Source organism: Triticum dicoccoides, chromosome 2B (genome assembly GCF_002162155.2).
Source record: "Triticum dicoccoides isolate Atlit2015 ecotype Zavitan chromosome 2B, WEW_v2.0, whole genome shotgun sequence".
Classification (NCBI taxonomy): domain Eukaryota; kingdom Viridiplantae; phylum Streptophyta; class Magnoliopsida; order Poales; family Poaceae; genus Triticum; species Triticum dicoccoides.
Window position 1 is genome coordinate 645,558,363 of NC_041383.1, and position 25,160 is coordinate 645,583,522.

Sequence of the window (25,160 nt, forward strand, 5' to 3'; positions counted from 1 at the left end):
ATGCAATCTCTCTCTCATGACTCGTTGCTTAGATGAACTCATAGATGGATCTTGGTGAAACCGTAGGAAAAATTTTAATTTTCTGCAACGTTCACCAACAGTATTCATGGATGACTTCTCTGTTTATGGATCCTCCTTTGATAATTGTTTGAGCAACCTTGATCGAGTTTTGCAGAGATGCGAAGACACTAGTCTCGTTCTGAATTGGGAAAAGTGTCACTTAATGGTTAATGAAGGCATTGTCTTGGGGCATAAGATTTCCGAGAGAGGTATTGAAGTTGATAAAGCTAAAGTTGATGTTATTGAAAAGATGCCATGTCCCAAGGACATAAAAGGTATAAGAAGTTTCCTTGGTCATGCCAGTTTTTACATGAGGTTCATTAAGGACTTTTCTAAGATCTCTAGGCCTCCGACTAATTTATTGAAAAAAGATATTTCGTATGTCTTTGATGATGATTGTGTAGAAGCATTTGAAATACTTAAGAAAGCTTTGATCACTGCACCTATTTGTTCAGCCACCTGATTGGAATTTACCTTTTGAAATTATGTGTGATGCTAGTGATTATGCTGTAGGTGCCGTTCTAGGGCAAAGAGTGATAAGAAATTGAATGTTATCCAGTATGCTAGTAAGACTCTTGATACTGCCCAAAGAAATCATGCTACTACTAAAAAAGAATTCTTAGCAGTTGTGTTCGCATGTGATAAGTTTAGACCTTATATTGTTGATTCCAAAGTTACTATTCACACTGATCATGCTGCTATTAAATATCTTATGGAAAAGAAAGATGCTAAGCCTAGACTCATCAGATCAGTTCTCCTGCTCCAAGAGCTTGATTTGCATATTATTGATAGAAAGGGAGCTGAGAACCCCGTTGCAGATAACTTGTCTAGGTCAGAGAATGTTCTTGATGACCCACTGCCTATTGATGATAGCTTTCCTGATGAAAAATTAGCGGTCATTAATGCTTCTCGTACTGCTCCATGGTATGCTGATTATGCTAATTATATTGTTGCTAAATTTATACCACCTAGTTTCACATACCAGCAAAAGAAAAAGTTCTTTTATGATTTAAGACATTACTTCTGGGATGACCCACACCTTTATAAAGAAGGAGTAGATGGTGTTATTAGACGTTGTGTACCTCAGCATGAACACGAATAGATCCTACGCAAGTGTCACTCTGAATCATATGGAGGACACCACGCTGGAGCTGGAACTGCACATAAGGTACTACAATCTGGTTTTTATTTGCCTACTCTCTTCAAAGATGCTCGTAAGTTTGTCTTATCTTATGGTGAATGCCAAAGAATTGGTAATATTAGTAGACGTCAAGAAATGCCTATGAATTATTCTCTTGTTATTGAACCGTTTGATGTTTGGGGCTTTGATTATATGGGACCTTTTCCTGCCTCTAATGGTTATACACATATTTTAGTTGTTGATGATTATGTTACTAAGTGGGTAGAAGCTATTCCAACTAGTAGTGCTGATCATAACACTTCTATTAAAATGCTTAAAGAAGTTATTTTTCCGAGGTTTGGAGTCCCTAGTTATCGTATGACTGATGGTGGTTCACATTTTATTCATGGTGCCTTCCGTAAGATGCTTGCTAAGTATGATGTTAATCATAGAATCGCATCTCCTTATCATCCGCAGTCTAGTGGTCAAGTAGAGTTGAGCAATAGAGAGCTCAAATTAATTTTGCAAAAGACTGTGAATAGATCTAGAAAGAATTGGTCCAAAAAACTTGATGATGCATTATGGGCCTATAAAACTGCATACAAAAATCCTATGGGTATGTCTCCATATAAGATGGTTTATGGAAAAGCATGTCATTTACCTCTTGAACTTGAACATAAAGCATATTGGGCTATTAAAGAGCTCAATTATGACTTCAAACTTGCCGGTGAGAAGAGGTTGTTTGATATTAGCTCACTTGATGAATGGAGAGCCCAAGCTTATGAGAATGCCAAGCTATTCAAAGAAAAAGTTAAACACTGGCATGATAAAAGGATACAAAAGCGTGAGTTTAACGTAGGTGATTATGTGTTATTATTCAACTCTCGTTTAAGATTTTTTGCAGGGAAACTTCTCTCTAAATGGGAAGGTCCTTACGTTATCGAGGAGGTCTATCGTTCTGGTGCCATAAAGATCAACAACTTCGAAGGCACAAGTCCGAGGGTAGTAAACGGTCAAAGAATTAAACATTATATTTCAGGTAATCCTATTAATGTTGAAACCAATATTATTGAAACCGTAACCCCGGAGGAATACATAAGGGACACTTTCCAGAACGTTCCAGACTTCGAAAAGGAATAGGTAAGTGGTACGGTAAGTAAACCGACTCCAAAATAATTCCAATGGCAATTTTTATCAGTTTTGGATTATTTAAGAATTTTAGGAAGAAAGAAGTAGTCCGAAAGGGACACGAGGCCCCCACGGGAGTAGAGGGCGCGCCCACCCTTACTGGGCGCGCCCCCCTGTCTCGTGGGCACCTCGTGTGCCTCCCGGACTCCGCTTTCTTGCACGTTACGTATTTTGGTCGATAAAAATTCATTATATATACTCCCGAAGTTTTTGACCACTGTATCATGCAAATATCCTCTGTTTTCGTTTCGAATTGTTTCCTGTTGCAGATCAAGAGCAAGATGTCCTCTCAAGAGTCAGTCGGGGAGAGTCGGGTATCTCACCCAGCACCGGTACCAGGAGCAAATAGCTATGCTCATCACTTTGGACCTTCAACGGAGGATGAGATGGAGGCCGATTTGAAAATGATAGATGCCATGGAGGAAGATCAAGAAGTTACCTCTCGTCCCCAAGAAGAATTCATGATGAGGGAACTACCTAGCTTGGCTATTCCAACTTCGATCATCTCTTCCAACTTTAGATTTCTCTCTTATGAAAATATGAAAAAGAGCTTCACTTGTTCTCCAGAAGCTATGCAGCATCCTTGGGTAAAGGGAGCTTTGGCCGTAACGGGTAAGCTCCGTAAAGAAATTATGGACCTCAAACGACAAGTCAATACACTCGAGGAGGAGAACCGTATCTTTAAGGGCATCATTGCCAAGAAGATCATAACGCCAACCGTGAAGAAGGAGATATAATCACATGGGTATGGGCACTCCCCTTGGCAACTGCCAAGCTTGGGGGAGGTGCCCCGGTATCATATCACCATCACACTCCTATCTTTACTGTTTTATTTAGTTCGATCCTTTTTAGTAGTATCTTGATCTAGTAGATTGAAGTTTTGATATCAAGTAGTTTTGAGTTTTGCTTTGTGATCTCTTTTTGTAATCGAGCCCGTGAGCTATCTATAATAAAGATTAGTGTTGAGTCAAGGGCTTTTCTTTTTGCTATGATCTTGAGAAAAATAGAAAGAATAAGAAGAATAAAAGAGTTCATATTGATCTTATGGATAGTGATAACTTCACATATAGAAAGTATGAGGCATGAAAATTGTTGAGAGTTGATAAACGTAGTTTTGGTCATCGTTGCAATTAATAGGAAGTGATAAGGAAAGAGAGGTTCACATATAAATATACTATCTTGGACATCTTTTATGATTGTGAGCACTCATTAAGTATGACATGCTAAAAGAGTTGACGTTGGACAAGGAAGACAACGTAATGGTTTATGTTTTCTCACATCTCAGTTAAAGTATGTTGTCGTTGACCTTCCAAACATGTTGAGCTTGCCTTTCCCCCTCATGCTAGCCAAATTCCTAGCACTAAGTAGAGATACTACTTGTGCTTCCAAATACCCTTAAACCCAGTTTTGCCATGAGAGTCCACCATATCTACCTATGGATTGAGTAAGATCCTTCAAGTAAGTTGTCATCGGTGCAAGCAATAAAAATTGCTCCTTAATTATGCATGACTTATTAGTGCGGAGAAAATAAGCTTTATACGATCTTGTTATGGAAGCAATAAAAGCGACAGACTGCATAATAAAGGTCCATAAACAAGTGGCAATATAAAGTGACGTTCTTTCGCACTAAGATTTTGTGTATCCAACCCTAAAAGCACATGACAACCTCTGCTTCCCTCTGCGAAGGGCCTATCTTTTACTTTATGTTCTTACTTTTTGTTTTTATTTTATACTTGAGTCAAGGTGATCTTCACCTTTCCCTTTTTCATTTTATCCTTTGGCAAGCTCCTCGTGTTAGAAAGGTCATGATATATATATCCAATTGGATGTTCGTTAGCATAGACTATTATTGTTGACATCACCGGAAGGTGAATACGTTGGGAGGCAACATAATAAGCCCCTATCTTTCTCAGTGTCCGACTGAAACTCTATAACCACAAGTATGGCGTGAGTGTTACAATTGTAGAAGACTATATGATAGTTGAGTATGTGGACTTGCTGAAAAGCTCTATTCTTGACTCTTTGTGATGTTACGATAAATTGCAATTGCTTCAATGACTGAGATTATAGTTTGTTGGCTTTCAATGAAGTTTCTGAACCATACTTGACATTGTGAATTGATTGTTACTTGAGCATAAGAAATCATATGATGGAATCTATATATGTTGCTGTTATAAGAATGATCATGATGCCCTCATGTCCATATTTTATTTTTATCAACACCTCTATATCTAAACATGTGGACATATTTTTTGATATCGGCTTCCGCTTGAGGACAAGCGAGGTCTTGGGGGAGTTGATACGTCCTTTTTGCATCATGCTTTTATATCAATATTTATTGCATTATGGGCTGTTATTACACTTTATATCTCAATACTTATGGCTATTCTCTCTTATTTTACAAGGTTTACCATGAAGAGGGGAAATGCTGGCAGCTGGAATTCTGGCTGGAAAAGGAGCAAACATTGAAAACCTATTCTGCACTGCTCCAAAAGTCCTGAAACTCCACGAAACATATTTTTGGATTTATTAAGAATTATTGAGCGAAAAAAGTACATCAGGGGGCCCACACCCTGGCCAGGAGGGTGGGGGCGCCTCCCCCCCTACTGGGCGCGCCCCCCTGTCTCCTAGGCCCCCTGGTGGCCCTCCGGTGTCCATCTTCCGCTATATGAAGGCTTTTACCCTGGAAAAAATCGTGGGCAAGCTTACGGGACGAAACTCCGCCGCCACGAGGCGGAACGTTGGCCGCCAAGCTGTTCTGCCGGGGACACTTCCCTCCGGGAGGGGGAAATCATCACCAACGATCCTCTCATCGGGAGGGGGTGAATCTCCATCAACATCTTCACCAGCACCATCTCCTCTCAAACCCTAGTTCATCTCTTGTATCCAATCTTGTATGCAAACCACAAATTGGTACTTGTCGGTTGCTAGTAGTGTTGATTACTCCTTGTAGTTGATACTTATTGGTTTACTTGGTGGAAGATCATATGTTCAGATCCTTAATGCATATTATTACACCTCTGATTATGAACATGAATATGCTTTGTGAGTAGTTACGTTTGTTCCTGAGGACATGGGTGAAGTCTTGCTATTAGTAGTCATGTGAATTTGGTATTCGTTCGATATTTTGATGAGATGTATGTTGTCTTCTCCTCTAGTGGTGTCATGTGAACGTTGACTACATGACACTTCACCATTATTTGGGCCTAGAGCAAGGCAGAGGGTAGTAATAAGTAGATGATGGGTTGCTACAGTGACAGAAGCTTAAACCCTAGTTTATGCGTTGCTTCGTTAGGGGCTGATTTAGATCCATATGTTTCATGCTATGGTTAGGTTTACCTTAATACTTTTGTTGTAGTTGCGGATGCTTGCAATAGTGGTTAATCATAAGTGGATGCTTGTCCAAGTAAGGACAGTACCCAAGCACCGGTCCACCCACATATTAAATTATCCAAGTACCGAACGCGAATCATATGAAGGTGATGAAAACTAGCTTGACGATAATTCCCATGTGTCCTCGGGAGCTCCTTTCTCATTATTAGAAATTGTCCAGGCTTATCCTTTGCTACATAAAGGATTGGACCACCTTGCTGGACTTTATTTACTTTGTTTACTTGTTACTCGTTACTATTTATCTTATCACAAAACTATCTATCACCTAAAATTTCAGTGCTTGCAGAAAACCTTACTGAAAACCGCTTATCATTTCCTTCTGCTCCTCGTTGGGTTCGACACTCTTACTTATCGAAAGGACTATGATAGATCCCCTACACTTGTGGGTCATCAAGGACCCCCGAAACCAGGTCTCCCTCACCCGACCCGACGTCGGGCCTTCGGCATTTGCCTGATGATCTTGAACCAAGGGTAGGAGGTCGCAGATCTCCATTGCAGCGCCTCCAAAGAGGGGAACAACGGGCGCCGCCGCTGCCGGCCAGCAACAACCGGGCAGGTCTTCACTCGGAGCATCTCGAACACCACCCCCACGCGTCGCAATCCGCTGACCCGCTCGCCTCCCACGCAGCAACCGCGATGTCGTCGTACGGGAGCCACCACGTACCTCGCCGGCAGCATGCCGGGCCAGATCCGACCGCAACCGGATCACCATCTAGCCTCACGGCGGAACCCCAGCCGCTTGCAGTCACCGAACGGACAAGGCCGTCGGGCTAGCAAGCCGGCCAGATTTACGGCACCAAGCCAGGATGGGGGGCGCCACCCCGTCCCATCCCGCAGCGCAGAGCTGCCGGGCCGAAGCCCAGGCAGCCCGCAGCCCGCAGCAGCCGCTGCACCGCCAAGAGGGCGCCGCCGAACAGGCAGAAGCCGCCAGCCGCCACCCCAACTGCCGGATCCACGCGCCAAGAGCTACCAAGCCGCCGCCATCCGCCGGATCCACAACGCGAGGAGCTGCCGGAGCACCACCGAGACGCTACCGAGCCGAGCACCACCATCCCATGCGTACCGCAGGCACCGCTTGTCGCCTCGCCAAATCCGCACCTGGCCGTGCCCGCCCACAGCTCCGCGACGCCAGGGGAGACGGCCGCCGCCAGAGAGCAGTTCCCCTCCCGCCGGCACCACACGGGCTTAGCCCGGCGGCGCATGCCGGCGGCGGCGGGAGAGGAGAGGGGAGGAGGTGGCCGCTGGTTTAGGGCTGGGGCGCCCCGGTGACGCCCTGGAGCGGCACGGTAGCTCACGCCACACAAGGTAGTATGAAATTTCAGAGAAAATTTCTACAAACTCGAAACATAAATCAAACCTCGCCAGCTATGAAACGCGATTCGTTTGGAACGTACCGTCTCAACGGTGGACCAGTTCGAAACGGCGGCGCAGAACCCGAAGGAACCGAGTCCAGTCCAGCACACATCCAAATGGGAATCAGCTAGCTAGCCGACGTTCGGTGGAGGCGTGGAGTGCGTGAACACACGCAAATGTGGACCGATGTCTCTCCTGAGTGACGCCTTTCAACGACGCGTTACCAGAGTAAATGAAACCCGCCGTCGCCGCCGTGCGCGAATCGATGCATCCGTGTGATCGCCGGACCTGCGACCCTTTGAAATTTGGGTATGTGTGCAACCGCCTTAGGTTTACGCGGCTAAGGAATATCGCCATCGTGGTGTCAATCACTATATAAAGGGTCGCAATGCTCCAGTAGAAGAGCATCACAAACTCGAGAGCAGAGAGCACCTGCACAGCAATCGCCACTGCACTAGTTCTACTGTTGCGTTTCTCTGTGCGATTTCGACCATGAGCTACCCGCCACCGGGCACCGCTTACCCGCAGCCAGGCCAGGAGGCCTACCCGCCGCCGGCGTACGGCGCTCCGCCGCCTGTCGCCGCCTACTACCAGCAGCAGCAGGCCCCGCCGCCGGAACCGGAGGACAGCGGCGACGGCTTCTGGAAAGGATGGTACGGCCACTCGATCGTTAAGATTACCCACTGCTTTTCTGTTTTGATTTCTTCTAATCTGACGTGGTCCGTTTTCATCTGCAGTTGTGCTGCGATTTGCTGCTGCTGTCTGCTCGACACGTGCTGCTGATCACAAGAGTTCGTACCGCCAACACCATGCAATCCTACGATGATCTACATCTACTAAGAGCTGCTCATATATAGTTTGTTTCTATCGTACGTAGTAATTTTTTTTTTTTGCGGTTTATCGTACGTACTATTTGTGCTGTTCGGATCGAGATTTGTATGACGGTGTACTACTACCTCCGTTCGGAAATAAATGACGTTTTAGTTTAAATTACTAGTTAATTTTGCATCTTGGTTTTGGCCTCATACTGTATCATTGATACTGTTATCGACAGAGTCCTTGGTCTCTTCATTTCGTTGGCTACGAATTACACGTAACACCAGTGTACCAGGATTCCAGGCGACATTCAGAGGATTCTGATTGTCTGTTCGAGTGATTTGGTTCATGCTCCAGAAGTGTTTTGTGTTGTTATTTTATTGCATATGTTACTTCCGATGATTTGCTTGTTGCATATGTCGCAATTTCTCCAATTATTTGTTGCAAAGGGTTAATTTTTTAATTTTTGTTGGCACATACAGTAATTTTGTATACCACATGCACGTGTTCAGAATGAAAAATGCTGTCTCACGGCAAACATGTTGCATGGGGTTTTTATGTTGGAATTGAGTCGATGGAAAGGCTAGGGAGCTGGCCGGTAGGATAAAAATATCGCCAAGCATTGGCTTAAGATAAGTGATTGCAAGTTAACTTGCTCCGTGGCGGGTCATGGCCCATGGTGAGTGTTGAATGTCAACTATGAGTGGATCGTCAAATTTGACCAGCTAGCTACTCCGTATTTCGGAGACACAATGTAGGCAATGTCAAGAATTATTGTCCTCATCCAAAAGAACATATTGGACCCCACCTTAAAATATTGAACTTCACCTGTTACAGAACTCTAAATTTGACCTATTTCAATTGGGAGGCATGTTATCTGATAATTGTCTTAACACAACATCTAGTAGTGGAGCAGTTTGCTTGAAAGAGGATTTTTTTTTTTAATATGCGCTATACCTAAGTATGTACTACCTCTGTCTGGGTTTATAGGTCCTCTTCATATTTTGTATCTAAGTTTGACCGTAGATTTGACTAACAAATATAAGTTATTTGTCATAAAAGTTATATGGTTGGATTCATATTCGAAAGTGGCTTTCAATGATACTATCTTTGTGGTATATGACTTATTTTTTATAGTTCAATCGAAGGTCAAAAATTGACCCAAAATACAAGCGGACTAATAAATCCGGTCAGAGGTAGTATGTATCTACAGTTGGTTGCTTCCTCGTGATTTGTGCATGAGATTAGGCATAAAGATTTGTTGTGTAATAAAAAGAAGTAGAGAATAGGAATACATCGTGTTTTCCTATTTCACACAAGTAATCTCACACCTATGGAAAAGAAATCGCGGATTTGATTAACATGATGAAGTGATTGGTTCACGGTGAAAATCTGAGAGGCCCAGTGTGGAGAAAAGGGAGCGTTAGGGGAAGAGGGCACGTCAATTTGTAGATCCAAGCCTCCATTGGTTCACAAGATATAAAAAGAAATGCAGGAAAGGGAAAAAATGCATGTGTAAAATAGAGGATTGAAAAACATAGAATTTCACAGGATTGGGTATTTGGTTCAAAGGAATAGGAAAAACACATGAATCCTAATAAATAGTCAAGTCAAAGTCAAACCACATGGAAAGGTATAATTAACATGTTTATTACGCCATTAAGAATCTCAATTTCGTTCTTCATGCAACTGTAAAAGAATCTCAATTGTAAAAAGAATCTCAATTTCGTTCTTCGTGCAATTGTAAAACTCTTGCGTTTTTCTTTCTGAAACTAACATCAAAGAAACATGTACATATTTTTTTGGTACATTCCTTTGTAACAAAGGAGCCCTGCGTGTTTCTTATTCCTATGTGTTTCCTTCACTTTTTCCTTTGAATCAAAAGAGGCTCAATATGTAACTAATCCTCCATAGGTTAAGGACCCATTTGATTTGAAGAATTTCTAAAGGAATTTCGGAGGATTCTAATCATCGGGATTTTTTCCTATGTGGGGTTGTTTAATACGTAGTATTACAGTCCATGAAAATTTTCCATAGGATACAGGGCATCTTCAATTCAAAGGATTTGTAAAGGAAATTTGGCGCATTCTAATCCTTAGGATTTTTTCATACATAACTTGGCTGATTTGTAGGATTGCAATTCATAAATATTTTGCCTGAAGATCCATTAGTACTAGTTTTCATAGTAAAAATTTCATCACTACAACCTAATGTGTATAATCCTATGTTCTTCGGCGCACAATCAAACGCTCGTACTGAAGCGAGTCATTGTGGCATGTTGACCGGGGATCATCTCCAAGTCCACTATGTCCTGACGGTGCCTCTGCCTCCAACGTGATTGAAGAAGAAGAGTGCCGCCACAAGTCGCCATATGCACACCACACTCGAGACACCCGCATACTCTGCACAAGCCGACGCTGTTGAGCCGAAGGACGCGGCCGGGGAAGATGAACCGTGTCCCGCTCCGACCAAACGGGTCTGTTGGGGAAACTGATCCACGAACACCTATGGGACCGGCGGACCGAGCCCCTTTCGGTTCGGCGGGGGGCGGAGGTAGCACGAAGAGCAGATCGAGGCGATGCACACGAGCAGTTTACCCAGCTTCGGAGCTCTTCGAAGAGATAATACTCCTATTGCTGCTTGTCTGATTCTATTCTGTTCTTGCTCGAGAGAGCTAAATGTTTTTCTGGGTCCGAACCCCCTCTACGTTGCGCATGGGCCTCCGACAGGTGGCAACGCAGAGAAGGGTACAAATGTAAAAAAGTGAGGTGGTTGGCACAGTTACTTGTACAGTGTTTCCTACCTAACCCTGACGGCAGGGGACAAGGGCATTAAATGCCCGTCTGTGTCGCCCAAACAGTGCAGAAAGGGACCGTTAGGGGCGCCACCGTTCGCCACGATGGCGATCTTATCAGCTTCGCATGCCACCGCGCACCGCTGGCTGCACAGCTCCCGCCACGCGCGTCAGGAAAGGCCCCCAGAGCGACACGTTGGTGGATGTGCTGGAGCATGGGTACAGAGTGGCCGCTTGCCGCGGCAAGCGCCTTGCCGCGGCCGTTGTCTTGTCGGGTCCGGAAGCTTGCCGCTCACCGGGCCTCGAGATGCCTTTGTTGGTCCTCCCGGCAAGCTCCTCTTGCCGGGGCCTTGTTGCCTTGCCGGGACGCGCGGCGCGTCGCGGCAAGTTCCTTGGAATGCCTTGGTTGGCCTTCCCGGCAAGCTCCTCTTGCCGGGGCCTTGTCACCTTGGCTTGAATACTTTGTTCTTGAGTGGCTCCAAGGGAACCACGGAGGACCTTGGCGGTCACCCGGCAAGCCTTGCCGCGGGGTGCTGCAACTGCCCGTGCACAAGTTCGGGGTAGTATGGTACCCTTACTCTAGTACACCGACAGGAGCCCCCGGGCCTGGGCCACACACGGTGCCGAGCGCTGTTGGGCCAGGCCCAAAACAGGGCACGGGCACACGCGGCCTGGGCAATGCCGAATCTTACTCCATATCCACCGCGCCTCCCCCCCAACGGCACGCGCTGACTGCGGCATCATGGGGGAGATCGTGGGTGGTTTCTTTATTCGGAAGGGAGAAACGTCCGCCCCCTCCCTCTTTATAAGCAGGGGAAACAGGGGCAGTTTCCCCACTTCGCCGGTTGTTACTCCATTCTCCAAAATCTCCGCCACTCCCCCCTTCTTCTCAAGGCCGAAAGAGAGCAGCGCTCCGCCCCCCATTGCCACCGGCGCCACCAACGCCGCCGATCTTCCCCACCACCTCCGCCATGGCTCCAAAAGCCGACAAGGGGAAGGGCGTGAAATCGGCCGAGGCGCAGCGGCTCGCGGCGCTGCGGAAGGAGCGGGCCCTCTTCCCCCCTCAGCTCAGTGCGCAGGAGCTGAGGGAGTACTACTACCTCTTCTGGTCGACGGAGACGCGGGCGCATCCGCGCACGAGGGTACTTCCGGCCACCGCTTCGAGGCTGGCTCCAAATGGGTACCCCTTCTTCGCGTTGTTCTTCTATTGCGGGCTCTGCCCGCCCTTCTCGGAGTTCTTCTGCGACATTATGAACACCTACGGACTCCGCCTCCTTGATTTCACCCCCAACGCCGTTCTGACCATGGCGGTTTTCGCACATCTGTGCGAAAACTTTGTCGGAGTCCACCCAAACGTAGCCCTTTTCCGCCATTTCTTCATGCCTCGGGTCGAGAGAGGAGAGCCGCTTGCCGGAGGGATCGCCTGGATCTCGAGAGTCGGCAAGAAGGAGGCGTATCTGGAGGGTGAGCTCCGCAGCAAGTGGGAGGAGTGGAGAGCGGAGTGGTGCTGGATCGTCGAGGAGAACCCGCAGCCCTTCACTGCCGTACGCCAAGCCCCAATAGTACGCGGCAACGATTGGAGCAACGTGGCTCCGGAAGACGACAGGCTGAAGATCGCCATCACCAGGATTCTTCGCCTCAGGCTTGCCAGGCTCACTGTAGGCGCTGTAGGCGCAGATTTCCTTCGCCGCCGCATCGCTCCCCAACAGGAGAGAGGGAGACCTGCCTGGGAGTTCAAGAACTCGGCGGACATCATGAGGCTGTGCCCGGGCCTCAACTTCAACTTCACCGTCCTGGAGCTGGATGCGATGCTCCTGGAGCTGTTCAAGCGTGACCCTCAGCACCCATTTATGTTGCCGCGGAATGTCGTTCCGTTGTGCAACAATTCGTCGCTTGACCGGATCCGCGCGATGATGCCGTTGTGCGATTCGCACGGAATCGCCCCAACCTGGCAAGAACCTGCGGATGACGTCGTACAAGCGTTCTTCGACTACTTGGTAGAAGTGCCGGTCCACGCCGACGAACAGAATAGTCTCACCCGCGACACTACCGACACGGAGCTGCAGTGCATCGCCACGAGGGCGGAAGAGGCTGCGGCAGCAGCTGCCGCGGGCGCGTTCGGGTTCACCTTGGAGGAGGCGGAGGCAGCAGAGGCGGCAGATCTTGCCGAACACGCGGAGTTTGCTGGCGAGGAAGATCTTGCCGGCCCTGAAGCTGAGCCGAGCGAGGCCAGCGAGGAAGAGCCCGAGCCTTCAGACAGCTTGCCGCAGGCGGAGCCCCCGGCCCCGCCAAGAAGGCGTCTCCGCAGGGCCGGGGACGTAGCGGGGCGGCAAACGGGCCAAAAGCCGCCAAGCCGTGCGACACGCTTTACCGTGGCAAGCAATGTTGCCGCGGGAGCGCCTCACGCTGCTGCGGCAACTGGAGCGGGGTCTTCCCGGTCCACCGCCACAGCCCCTGTGGCAAGGGATCCTACTCCTCCGCCTCGCCGCACCGGAGGGGAGCCGGACTTCGATCTCTTCGTGCTCAGCTCCGACGAGGAGGAAGAGGAGTAAGCTTCTTTGGTGCTTTTGTAGTTCTTCGATTCTTGCTGTTTTTGTCTTGTATCTGACTTGCTTCGATCTGAATCCATTCCTTTTCAGGAAGCTGGCCCAGAGAGCGGCGAAGAGAGCCAAGGCCTCGGTGATTGTCATCGAAGACGATCCCACCGCGTCAGCAGGTGGTGTGTCTGAGACCACCTTGACGGACCCGGCAACTACTCCCCAAAGCAGCCCCCAGCGCAGCCCCCAGCGCAGCCCCCAGCGTAAGTTTATAGTTCACTTTCTGCTGTCGGGCGCGCATGAGTGCTCTTTTCTTTACTAATATCTTGCTTGTTGATTTGTGTAGGAGCAGAACAGCCTCACCAGGAGGGCCCGGAAGCCGCCCCCAAAGTGCCATCTGCTTCGACTACGCCGCCAAGGGAGGAGTCCCCGGCAAGGGAGCGCTCTCCGGCAAGGGAGAATTCCCCGGCAAGGGACAGTTCTCCGGCAAGGGACGGCACCAGTGATCCTCCGGCGGCTGAGACTGCGGCTGCGGATCCTAGTACAGGTAATCTTCTTGCCTGAAAACTTCCCTTGGGTTCTTCTTCTTCTGAATTTCTTCTTACACATTTGCTTGACTTCTCTTCCTTCTTCGTTCCTCAGATCCATATACTGCGGAGCCAATGGAGACTGAGGACGCCGGCGAGGAAGGCGCGCGTGGCAGCAACGACGACGCCGCCGCCCACGAAGAAGGGGCCGGTGCTGATGAGCCCGCCGGCGAAGAGGCCGCCAAGGCTGCCGCTGCAGAAGCAGGCGAGGGGTCGGGTGATCGCACTGACGGCCCTGAGGCCGCAGGAGCGCCAGGCGCTGCGCCGACCGCCGATCCCTCTGCCGCTGCCGCGGAGCTAGGCTCCGAAGAGCCCCAGCCCGGCGCCTACTTGAAGGCCGGCGACGGTATCTTCATCAAGCTTCCCTGGGCGTCGAGCTCCAGGGCGCCGATCGAAGGAGAAGCTTTTGACGAGGAGGTGCTCGCCTCCGCCGGGCTGTCATTGGTCGATGCACCAAGCAGCAACAGTGGCGAGCCTGAGGAGGAGCAGCTACTGCGGAAGCTGCTGTCACTCTACCGCGCACGACAAGCCAAGCTGGCTTCCCGGGAAGCGCTTCTCGCGAAGGCGGGAGTCGATATGGAGAAACGCGCGGAGGAGCTCCGGGGCCTCAATCAAGAAGCTCTCCGGTCCCTGGCACAGGAGCGGGAGCGACTCGATGAGGAGCGTACAGCCTTCCTTCTCGAGAAGGCCGAAGCTGAGGAGGAACAAAGGCTTGCTGCCGAGAAGCAGTCCGCGCGAGAAGGCGAGTTGGTGCAGCGGAAGGCCAACCTTGATAGCTACAAGGAGGAGCTTGCCGAGCACGAGCAAGCGATTGGCGGGGCGCTCAAGGAAGCAAAGGACGCAGCCGCAGCTGCAGAAGCCGCCAAGAAAGAGCTGGAGGCGAAGGTGGCACAGCTGGAGGCCAATATCCGGAAGAGCGGCGAGGAGCTTGCCGCGCTCAAGAGTGAGCGCGAGAAGGATGTTGCCGCCCATGGTGAGCTGCAAGGTCTCCTCGCTGAGAGGAACAAGGAGCTCAGCGCCACCAAGGACTCCAACGCGGATCTCAAGTTGAAGCTGGCTACGCTGACTCAGACGCTGGACGCCGCCAAGGAGCGAGAGGTGACCTTGTCGGAGAAGATCAAGGCCGACAAGGCGCTGCTGGCGAGCATCACCGTTACCCAGAACTCATTTAGGGAGACGGTGGAGCACTGGACCGAGGGTCTGGTGAATATCGCCGCGGTCATCGACGGGGAGCTGGCGCAGCTGGGGATGGAGGATTTCGGGTATCCTTCCGACGAGCATCTCCAACCCAGCGCCAAGCTCAGCCTGTTCTTCAAGGGCGTGGCGACGGCACTCCAGCGACTCCGGGAGAGGATCCCAAAGCAGCTGGCCGATGAGTCACGCAAGATCTGCGCGGGGGCTCTCCAGAAGGTGTTGATGAAGGTGGCCTTCCGCAATCCAGGCCTCAACCTCACCAACGTGCTCAGGTCCTTGCCGCCTGACGCCGATCCGGACGCGCTCAAGGCCCTTGTCGCACCCATTGCAGACAAGGTGAGCGAGATCAAGAGGGTTGAGGGCGATCGCGTAGACTAGGCCGCCCGTTTCATCTTTTTCCTTGTCGCTGCTAATCATGTCATGAGAACAATCTGTTAGAGCTGCGACAAGTTATTCTGTAATATAACTTTATCTCTGGTATCAATTTCTACGTTATTTCCTTTACTAGATTCCTTCCTTTGTATGTTTTTACCCTACGCTTTTAGGGAACTTGTCGGCGCAGGCACCCGAGCCGCGAGCGCTGAGTGCGGGACGTCAGCAACCTGCTGGCGGTGCCGCTTCCGACAAGAAACCTTGTCGCGACTGGTTGCAGCACACTTAAGTTGTTGAGCGGACTTGAAACAAAGTAAGGGCGCAACTAGCTACGAGTTGGTTCCTCCGCGCACAGGTTTTCCATACAAAGCACGGTCGTTCGAGGAAGATAACTTAAAAATTTAAAAACCAATTGCTCAAACTTTGGCAACTTAGCTTTTCTGTCGTTTGCTTTCCGGCAAGGCGAATCTCGCTTGAACGATGCATGGTCCACATCATTTCTTGTTTGAACGATGCCTGGTCCACATCATTATCTTCTCCTTTCCCCCCGGCAAACTTGTGTGCGAGGGAACCTTCCTTTCCCTTGTTGAGAAAAAGAAAGAAGAGAAAAATAAAGATATTGTGCCTTCCGGCTCGTTATTGCTTACCGGGGGAAGGTGCTACACAAAGTGTCAGATAACGCATGCAAGAAAGAAAATAATGCATGAAATTGACAAGGTGTGCGGAGCACATGAGCTTTACTTATGCACGGGGTCTGCGCCCGGCTTTGTACAAAGGATTACATGCAACATCGGCAAGACTCGTACAAAAGGTGGTTGCCGGAACGGGTTCCGGCAACCGCGCCCTACGGGTAAAACTTACGAAGATGCTCAATGTTCCAGGAGTTGCTCACCGGAGTGCCATCTTCGGTCTCAAGGCGGACAGCGCCAGGCCTAGTGACTCGTTTCACCCGGTAAGGGCCTTCCCACTTTGGCGTCAACTTGTTGGAATTCTTGGCAGACTGAACGCGCCGAAGAACAAGGTCGCCTTCCTCGAAGCTTCTGGCATTAACTTTGCGGCTATGGTAGCGGTGCAAAGCTTGCTGGTATCGAGCAGCTCGTATAGCAGCCTGAAGACGATCCTCCTCAAGGAGCAGCGCGTCATCTTGTCGCAGCTGCTCTTGCTCAAACTCATCATAAGCGAGCACTCGAGCTGACCCGTATACGAGTTCCATGGGGAGAACTTCCTTTGCTCCATAGACTAGAGCGAAAGGTGTCTAGCCAGTGGCTCGATTTGGCGTCGTCCTGATCGACCAAAGAACCACCGGCAGCTCCTCGATCCAGTTTCTTCCACACTTGCGTAGCCTGTCGAAAGTCCTGGTCTTGAGCCCGTGCAGCACTTCAGCATTTGCCCTTTCCGCTTGATCGTTGCTTCTCGGATGAGCAACAGAAGCGAAGCAGACCTTGGCGCCAAGATCTTGGACGTATTGCATGAAGGTGCGGCTCGTGAATTGCGTGCTGTTGTCGGTGATGATCCTGTTAGGGATCCCGAAACGACAAACAATCGACCTGAAGAACTTGACTTCTGACTGTGCTGTCACCTTCCTCACTGGTTCCACTTCCGGCCATTTTGTGAACTTGTCAATTGCGACGTACAAGTATTCAAAGCCCCCGACAGCTCAGGGAAAAGGGCCGAGGATGTCGAGCCCCAAGACCGAAAATGGCCAGGATAAAGGGATCATCTGGAGAGCTTGAGCTGGCTGGTGTATCTGCTTGGAATGGAACTGGCACGCTTCACACTTGGTTACTTGTGCAGTTGCATCCTGGAGGGCTGTTGGCCAAAAGAAACCTTGCCGGAACGCTTTGCTGGCAAGTGCTCTTGCGCCAATGTGGTGGCCACATATGCCTCCATGTATCTCTGCCAACAGCTTTTGTCCGTCTTCCCGGCAAATACACTTCAATTTCACACCGTTGAGTCTCCTTCTGTACAGTGTGTTGTCAACAAACTGGTACATACTTGACTGCCGGGCTACTCTTTCCGCTTCTTCTTGCTCTTCGGGAAGTTCTCCTGTCTGAAGGAAATGGACAATCTGCTGTGCCCATGTTGGAGCTTGCGGCTCGACAACAAGGACTAAAGGCGCATCTGCTGCTGCGGGAACATCTACTTCTACGGCAAGAACCTGCGGCTCAGCCGGAGCTTGATGTTCCCCGGCAAGCTTGCCGGAGCAAAACTTGTCGGGAGCGTCTGCTTCAACGGAACAAACCCTAGGGTTTGTCGGAGCAGACTGCTCCTCAGCATCCTTGGCGTTGATCTTGGGGACCTTCTTGGCGGCGGCTTCGGGGAGCTCTGCCGGAAAGTAGTCACCAGAAATCAACTTCCTCTTCTTGCTCTGTTTAGTTGATGGTGTTACAGACGGTTGAGTCAGCTTGAGCACAAAGATCCCTGGTTCCACAGGCAACTTTAGTGCGGCGCACTTCGACAGGCCATCAGCAATGTCATTCTGAGCTCTTGGAACATGTTCCATTTGCAGGCCGTCAAAGTGCTCCTCTAGCTTCCTCACTTCATCAACGTAAGCTTCCATCAATGGACTCTGGTAATTCTTGTTCACTTGGCGGACGACAAGCTGTGAGTCACCCCTGACAATGAGCTTCTTGATCCCAAGGTCTGCCGCGATCCTGAGACCGGCAAGCAGCCCTTCATACTCTGCAGTATTGTTCGTTGCTTGCTCCTTGGGAAAGTGCATCTGGACCACGTACTTGAGGTGCTCTCCGGTGGGTGCAACAAGTAGCACGCCGGCACCGGCGCCTTGCAGCGAGAAGGCACCATCAAAGTACATCAGCCACTCTTTGCTTGCTTCTTTGACGGGAATGCTCGTCTCTGGGATTTCTTCATCTGGTGTTGGCGTCCACTCTGCTATGAATTCTGCCAATGCTCTGCTTTGGATAGTTGAAGTGCTCTCAAACTTGAGGCCAAAGCTTGACAGTTCCAGTGCCCACTCGACAATCCTGCCTGTTGCTTCGGGATTTTGCAGTATCCTCTTTAGCGGAAAGCGAGTGACAACTGTGATCTCGTGTGCTTGGAAGTAATGGCGCAGCTTTCTCGAGGCCATGAGAAGGCCGAAAAGCAATTTCTGCAGACCAGAGTACCTTGACCTAGCCCCCTGCAGAAGGGAACTGACAAAGTAAACTGGGCGCTGCACCATTCTCTTCTGCACCTTATCATGCTCCTGCGCAGATCCATCCTTGTCGGGACCAGAGCTTGTCGGCGAAGCCCCCTGCTTGTCGCTGGATGCATCTGCCGTGGTTGCTGGCTCATCATCTGCCTTCCTCTCCGCCACTAACGCAGCACTAACCACTTGATTGGTTGCCGCTATATACAGCAGCAACTTCTCTTGTGGCTTAGGTGCGACAAGTGTTGGAGTGGAGGACAGGTATCTCTTCAAGTCCTGCAGCGCAGCCTCCGCTTCCGGAGTCCATTTCATTGGACCTGCCTTTTTCAATATTTTGAAAAACGGCAGGGTGCGCTCAGCAGATCTAGAGATAAACCTGCTGAGAGCAGCCACGCAACCGGCAAGCCTTCGTGCATCCTTGACGCGCTTCGGTGCTTCAATCCTCTCAATGGCCTTGATCTTGTCGGGATTGGCTTCAATTCCGCGCTGAGACACGAAGAACCCGAGAAGCTTGTCGGAAGGGACTCCAAACACGCACTTCTCGGGGTTAAGCTTGAGGTTGATCTTGCGCAGATTTGCAAATGTTTCGTCCAAATCTTGGACCAGAGTTGCCTTGTCCTTGCTCTTGACCACTATGTCATCCATGTAAGCTTCCACATTTCTGTGCATTCGTGGCTCAAAAGCGTGATGGACAACCCTTGCAAATGTCGAACCAGCATTCTTCAAACCGAAAGGCATCCGTACGAAACAGTACGTGCCACACGGGGTGATGAACGCGGTCTTCTCCTCATCCTCTTCTGCCATGAAGATCTGATGGTATCCTGAGTATGCATCAAGAAATGAAAGCAAATCACATCCGGCCGTGGAGTCAACAATCTGATCAATGCGCGGCAAGGGAAATGGGTCTTTAGGACAAGCTTTATTGACATCAGTGAAGTCGATACAAAGCCTCCATTTTCCGCTAGCCTTGCGCATGACTACAGGATTGGCCAACCACGTAGGATGGAGCACTCCTCTGACAAGGCCTGCTGCTTCCAACTTCTTGATTTCTTCTGCAATGAATTCTTGGCGCTCCACTGCTTGTTTCCTGACTTTTTGCTTGACGGGTCGCGCATGAGGACAGACGGCAAGGTGGTGCTCAATTACTTTCCTGGGAACACCGGGGATGTCAGACGGTTGCCACGCAAACACGTCGACATTCGCCCGCAGGAAAGCAACGAGCGCGCTTTCCTATTTGGGGTCGAGAGTGGCACTGATGGTGAAAGTACCACCAGTGCCGTCCTCCTTGGCGGGCACCTTCTTGGTCTCTGGTGGAGCTGCCATTGCCTTCTTACACTTGCCGGTGGAGCTCGATGGTGCATCCTCGACGGTAGCGCAGCACTCCGAAGAGGTGCACTTGCCGGAGTGGGCATCAGAACTCTTGCCGGACTTGGTCTTCTTCTTCCCCCCGGGAGCTTCAGTGGCAAGTGATTCGCGATCTGTTGCGGCTGCTGCTTCCCGGTAAATCTTGTCGGCGCAGATAAGGGCATCTTTCTTGTCATCAGGGACAGAGATGACGCTTATCGGGCCTGGCATCTTCAGTACGTTGTATGCATAGTGAGAGGCTGCCATGAACTTGGCCAATGCTGGACGGCCAAGGATTCCATTGTAAGGCAATGAAAAGTCGGCAACATCAAAAGTGACCCTCTCAGTCCTGAAGTTGAGCTCGCTGCCAAATGTTACCGGCAACGTGATCTTTCCCTTCGGCTTGCTCCTTCCCGGGTTGATTCCTTGAAATGTGCCGGTTTCTTCGAGCTCGCTGTCAGGGATCTGGAGTTTCTGGAGCACCGCGGAGGAGATCAGGTTCAAGCCGGCCCCGCCGTCAACTAACATCTTAGTGACCTTAAGGTTGCGGATAGTTGGTGAGACCAACATCGGCAAGCACCCGACCGCAGTTATGCGATCAGGGTGGTCCTCAATATCAAAGATGATAGGCGTGCTGGACCATTTTAGAGGCCTGCGTGACTCAACGGGTGGTTCTGCTGCATTAACTTCTCGCACCCACTGCTTGAGCTGACGGTGCGAAGTATGCAGAGAAGCACCGCCGTCAACGCACAGGACCTCTGTGGCTTTCTGGAACTCCTGCTCATCGGTCTCCTCATCATCCATGTCTTCATCGTCGTCGTCATCTTCATCCTTGTCGCGGCCGCGAGGAGGTCTGTCTCCTTGCCGCTGCTTGGCCTTGCCGCGGCGTCCTCCTCGGCCGGGACGTTTCTTGCCGGATCCTCCAGCACCTTCCTGGGCTTTCTCCTTGTCGCGCCGCTCATATTCAGCTTTCTGTTGCTCAACAAGCTGCTCGACCTTCTTGCAGCTCTGGAGATCGTGGCCCTTGGTGCGGTGGATCTTGCAATACTGTTTGTTGGTGCCGTCCTGCTTGTCGGCAAACGCCACATCCGCGGCAACCTCCTTGCCGGAGCTACCAGTTTTGGGCTTCTTGCCGGACTGCTCAATGACCAGCACCTCTTTGCCTTTCTTCTTCCTGTTATTTCGCCGCCGGTTTTTCTTTGCCGGGGCAGCATCCTCACTGTCAGATCCTCCTGCTCCAATATTCTCTCCGGGGAGTCTCCTCCCTTCCTCAGCACGTGACTTGTCGGCCAGGGCATATAGCTCACTGACGTCTCTGATCTTGCACATCGCCATCTCCTCCCGCATCCTGCGGTTTCGCACGTTCTGATGGAACGCGCTGATCACCGCGGCAGGGTGGATGTCTAGGATGTTATGCTGCACATTGCTGAATCTCTGAATGTACTTGCGCAGGGGTTCTCCTTCCTTCTGGGCGAGCAGATGAAGGTCACTCTCTTGGCCATGAGGCTTGTGGCCGCCTGTAAAGGCGCTGACAAACTGATGGCATAGATCTGCCCAGGAGGATATGGAGTTGTCCGGCAAGTGCATGAGCCAGGATCTGACATTGGGCTTGAGCACCAGCGGGAAGTAGTTGGCAAGGATCTTGTCGTCCCGTCCCTCGGCAGCCTGCACCGCAATGGTGTAGATGCTGAGGAACTCCGACGGATGCGTCTTGCCGTCGTACTTCTCCGGTACGTCTGGCTTGAAGTTCTTCGTGCTGGGCCACTGGACTTGCCGCAGCTCACGAGTGAACGCAGGGCAACCTACCGCGTACGGCAAGTCGCCTGGTTCCCCTGGCGCGTGCATGTCAACAGAGGGCCCAGCGCGCTTGTCGGATTGACGTCGCGCTTCTCTTCGGCGCTCGATGCGGGTACGAGTGTCTTCTTGCTGTCGATCGTGAAGAACTTGGCGCTGATCGCGACGAGCTCGTGGATCCGACGAAGCGGTGGAGTCGCTGTCGAGGTGGATCCAACGAGTCGGCGATCTTGGCCTTCGGGAGGGAGAGTGCATGGTGGTTGCACCCCCACCAGTTTCGTCGCCACCGGCTCGCTCCTGGCAACCCTGCCGCGGCAGCGACGCGCTCGACTGCTGCGGAGTGTCGCCGTTGGCGTAGCCGATGAGACTCTGAATGGTGGCCCTCCATTCATCGATCTTGTCTGGCGTCGGAGGGTAATCCAGGAGCAGTTGAGCTCGCGCCAAAGCTTCTGCTGGAGTGGTGGGTGGCAGTGGCGGATGGCGCGAGGAGCGGGATGTGCTCGGACTTCTAACTATGTCAGAAGGAGCAGTATCCCGTCCAGGCGACCGTGTCTCGCTCGTGCCAACACGCTGGCGCGCATGCTGGTCTTGAACGCCCCGAGATCCACCAGCTTCATCTTGGCCTAACATGCGTATGGCACTGCGAGTGCAATGACGCTGTTGGTCCTGCGCCTCCTTAGATGGGCGTGGAACATGCTCGGTCGCCGAGGTTTGTGCAGCCTTGTCCTTGGACCTGGCAGCATCATAAGCTTCCTCGTCGACGTCCGTTCTTCCGCCGGCGTCCATTCCACCACCCGTCTGCTCCAGTGGTGGTGGAAGTGACGCGGATGGAACAGCTGCCTCCGAAGCCTTCTTCTTCGGTGGCATGTTGATGAAGAAAATGAAGATCTAGCTCGTGTGAACGCCGGATCAGGTTCACGCAATCTCGACGCCCCCTACCTGGCGTGCCAAAGATGTCGGGGAAACTGATCCACGAACACCTATGGGACCGGCGGACCGAGCCCCTTTCGGTTCGGCGGGGGGCGGAGGTAGCACGAAGAGCAGATCGAGGCGATGCACACGAGCAGTTTACCCAGCTTCGGAGCTCTCCGGAGAGATAATACTCCTACTGCTGCTTGTCTGATTCTATTCTGTTCTTGCTCGAGAGAGCTAAATGTTTTTCTGGGTCCGAACCCCCTCTACGTTGCGCATGGGCCTCCTTTTATATGCTCAAGGGGTCACCGACAGGTGGCAACGCAAAGAAGGGTACAAATGTAAAAAAGCGAGGTGGTTGGCACAGTTACTTGTACAGTGTTTCCTACCTAACCCTGACGGCAGGGGACAAGGGCATTAAATGCCCGTCTGTGTCGCCCAAACAGTGCAGAAAGGGACCGTTAGGGGCGCCACCGTTCGCCACGATGGCGATCTTGTCAGCTTCGCATGCCACCGCGCACCGCTGGCTGCACAGCCTCCCGCCACGCGCGTCTGGAAAGGTCCCCAGAGCGACACGTTGGTGGATGTGCTGGAGCGTGGGTACAGAGTGGCCGCTTGCCGCGGCAAGCGCCTTGCCGCGGCCGTTGTCTTGTCGGGTCCGGAAGCTTGTCGCTCACCGGGCCTCGAGATGCCTTTGTTGGTCCTCCCGGCAAGCTCCTCTTGCCGGGGCCTTGTTGCCTTGCCGGGACGCGCGGCGCGTCGCGGCAAGTTCCTTGGAATGCCTTGGTTGACCTTCCCGGCAAGCTCCTCTTGCCGGGGCCTTGTCTCCTTGGCTTGAATACTTTGTTCTTGAGTGGCTCCAAGGGAACCATGGAGGACCTTGGCGGTCGCCCGGCAAGCCTTGCCGCGGGGTGCTGCAACTGCCCGTGCACAAGTTCGGGGTAGTAGGGTACCCCTACTATAGTACACCGACAGGGTCCTTAGAGCATCTTCAGCTAGCGCCGCGCTGCAAATTAGTCGGTTTTAGCGCGCGCGCGCAACACGGCGGGTCGCTCCAGCGGACGAGCAAAAACCGCGCGCGCGCTAAAACGAGTTGGGCGCGCTGTCGGAAACACTGCCCCTCGCGGTGTATTTCGGGCGCCCGCTGCAGCGCGCGGCACAGTCGAGCGCTCGCTCTCGCACTTCCTCTCCCGCTTCCACCCCCATCCGGCCGTGCCGCCGCCATCGCCCGTGCCCCCCCGGCGACCGTTCAGGCGCTTCCCCGGCCTATCCCCGCGCCGCCGCACTTCCGCCCCATCCCCTCCTAGTCCCGCCGGCGCTCGCGCGTCTCCATCGTCCAAGGAACAGCGCACGAGCGCTCGCTGCCGCGGCGCGCCCGCAAGGTGTTTGACAAAACGCCTACAAGGTATGCATTGCTCAAACTTCATGAATTTGGGGCATGTTTTGAATTGTAGTTTTTATAGTATAGTATTGAACATTGTAGATGAGTTCGTCGTTTGATTCTTCCGAAGAAGAATTTGATATGGAAGAGGAGGAGGATCTTGCAATGATCCTAGCTATGCATATCAATAAAAAACCGAAGTACGGTGGTTCGGTTATGGGTCGAGAGAAAATTTGGAGAGATAGGATTGATGCCCATAACAGATTGATGAAGAACTATTTCGTGGAGAATCCCACATACCCGGAGTCGTATTTTCGTCGCCGGTTTAGGATGAGCACCGACTTGTTCAGGCGCATTGCAGAGAAACTAGCGAGCCATGACCGGTTTTTCCAGCAAAGGAGGAATGCCGCCGGAGAGCTCGAGCATAGCACCTTTCTGAAGGTGACAACCGCTTTGCGTATGTTGGCATACGGTATCCCGGCTGATCTAGTTGATGATCATTTAGCTATGGGTGAGAGTCAAGCCATCATGTGTGTCAAGTGCTTTGCAGTGGGAATTGTGCAAGTGTTTGGCGAGGAGTATTTGAGATCTCCCACTGCTGAAGACGCCGCAAGGCTATTGGCGATGAACAAAGCGCGTGGCTTTCCTGGCATGCTTGGCTCAATAGATTGCATGCACTGGAGTTGGAAGAATTGTCCAAAGGCATGGCATGGGCAATTCCATGGCCAAAAAAAGGGTTCCACTATAATCCTTGAAGCGGTGGCCGATCAGGAGACTTGGATTTGGCATGCATTCTTTGGAATGCCTGGATCTCTGAATGACATAAATGTTGTCAACCGGTCACCACTGATGAATAAGATTGCAAACGGTGAGTTGCCACCTGTGCAGTTGGTAGCAAATGGCCGTACGTACAATTATGGCTATTATCTAGCGGATGACATCTATCCAAAGTGGCAAACCTTCGTGAAGCCGTTGAAAAAGCCGGAAGGTAAGAAATATCTTGATTTCCACAATGCTCAGGCGGCGGCTAGAAAAGATGTGGAGAGAGCATTTGGGATTTTGCAAGCAAAATTTGCTATTGTGAGAGGACCGGTGAAAGGACATGCGGTGCCCCCATGTGTGGTTTTGGTAATTGATGACATTCTCTATGGACTAATGGTTGCATTG

General features: G+C 51.2%; 1 long non-coding RNA gene across 1 annotated transcript; it reads left to right on the forward strand.

Annotated features, from left to right (window-relative positions):
• The first annotated feature begins 7,536 nt into the window (after positions 1 to 7,536).
• On the forward strand, positions 7,537 to 8,104 carry LOC119368181. The gene is made up of 2 exons (XR_005176553.1): positions 7,537 to 7,767; positions 7,852 to 8,104. It is a non-coding gene; the product is annotated as an uncharacterized LOC119368181 (long non-coding RNA).
• Positions 8,105 to 25,160: the final 17,056 nt, after the last annotated feature.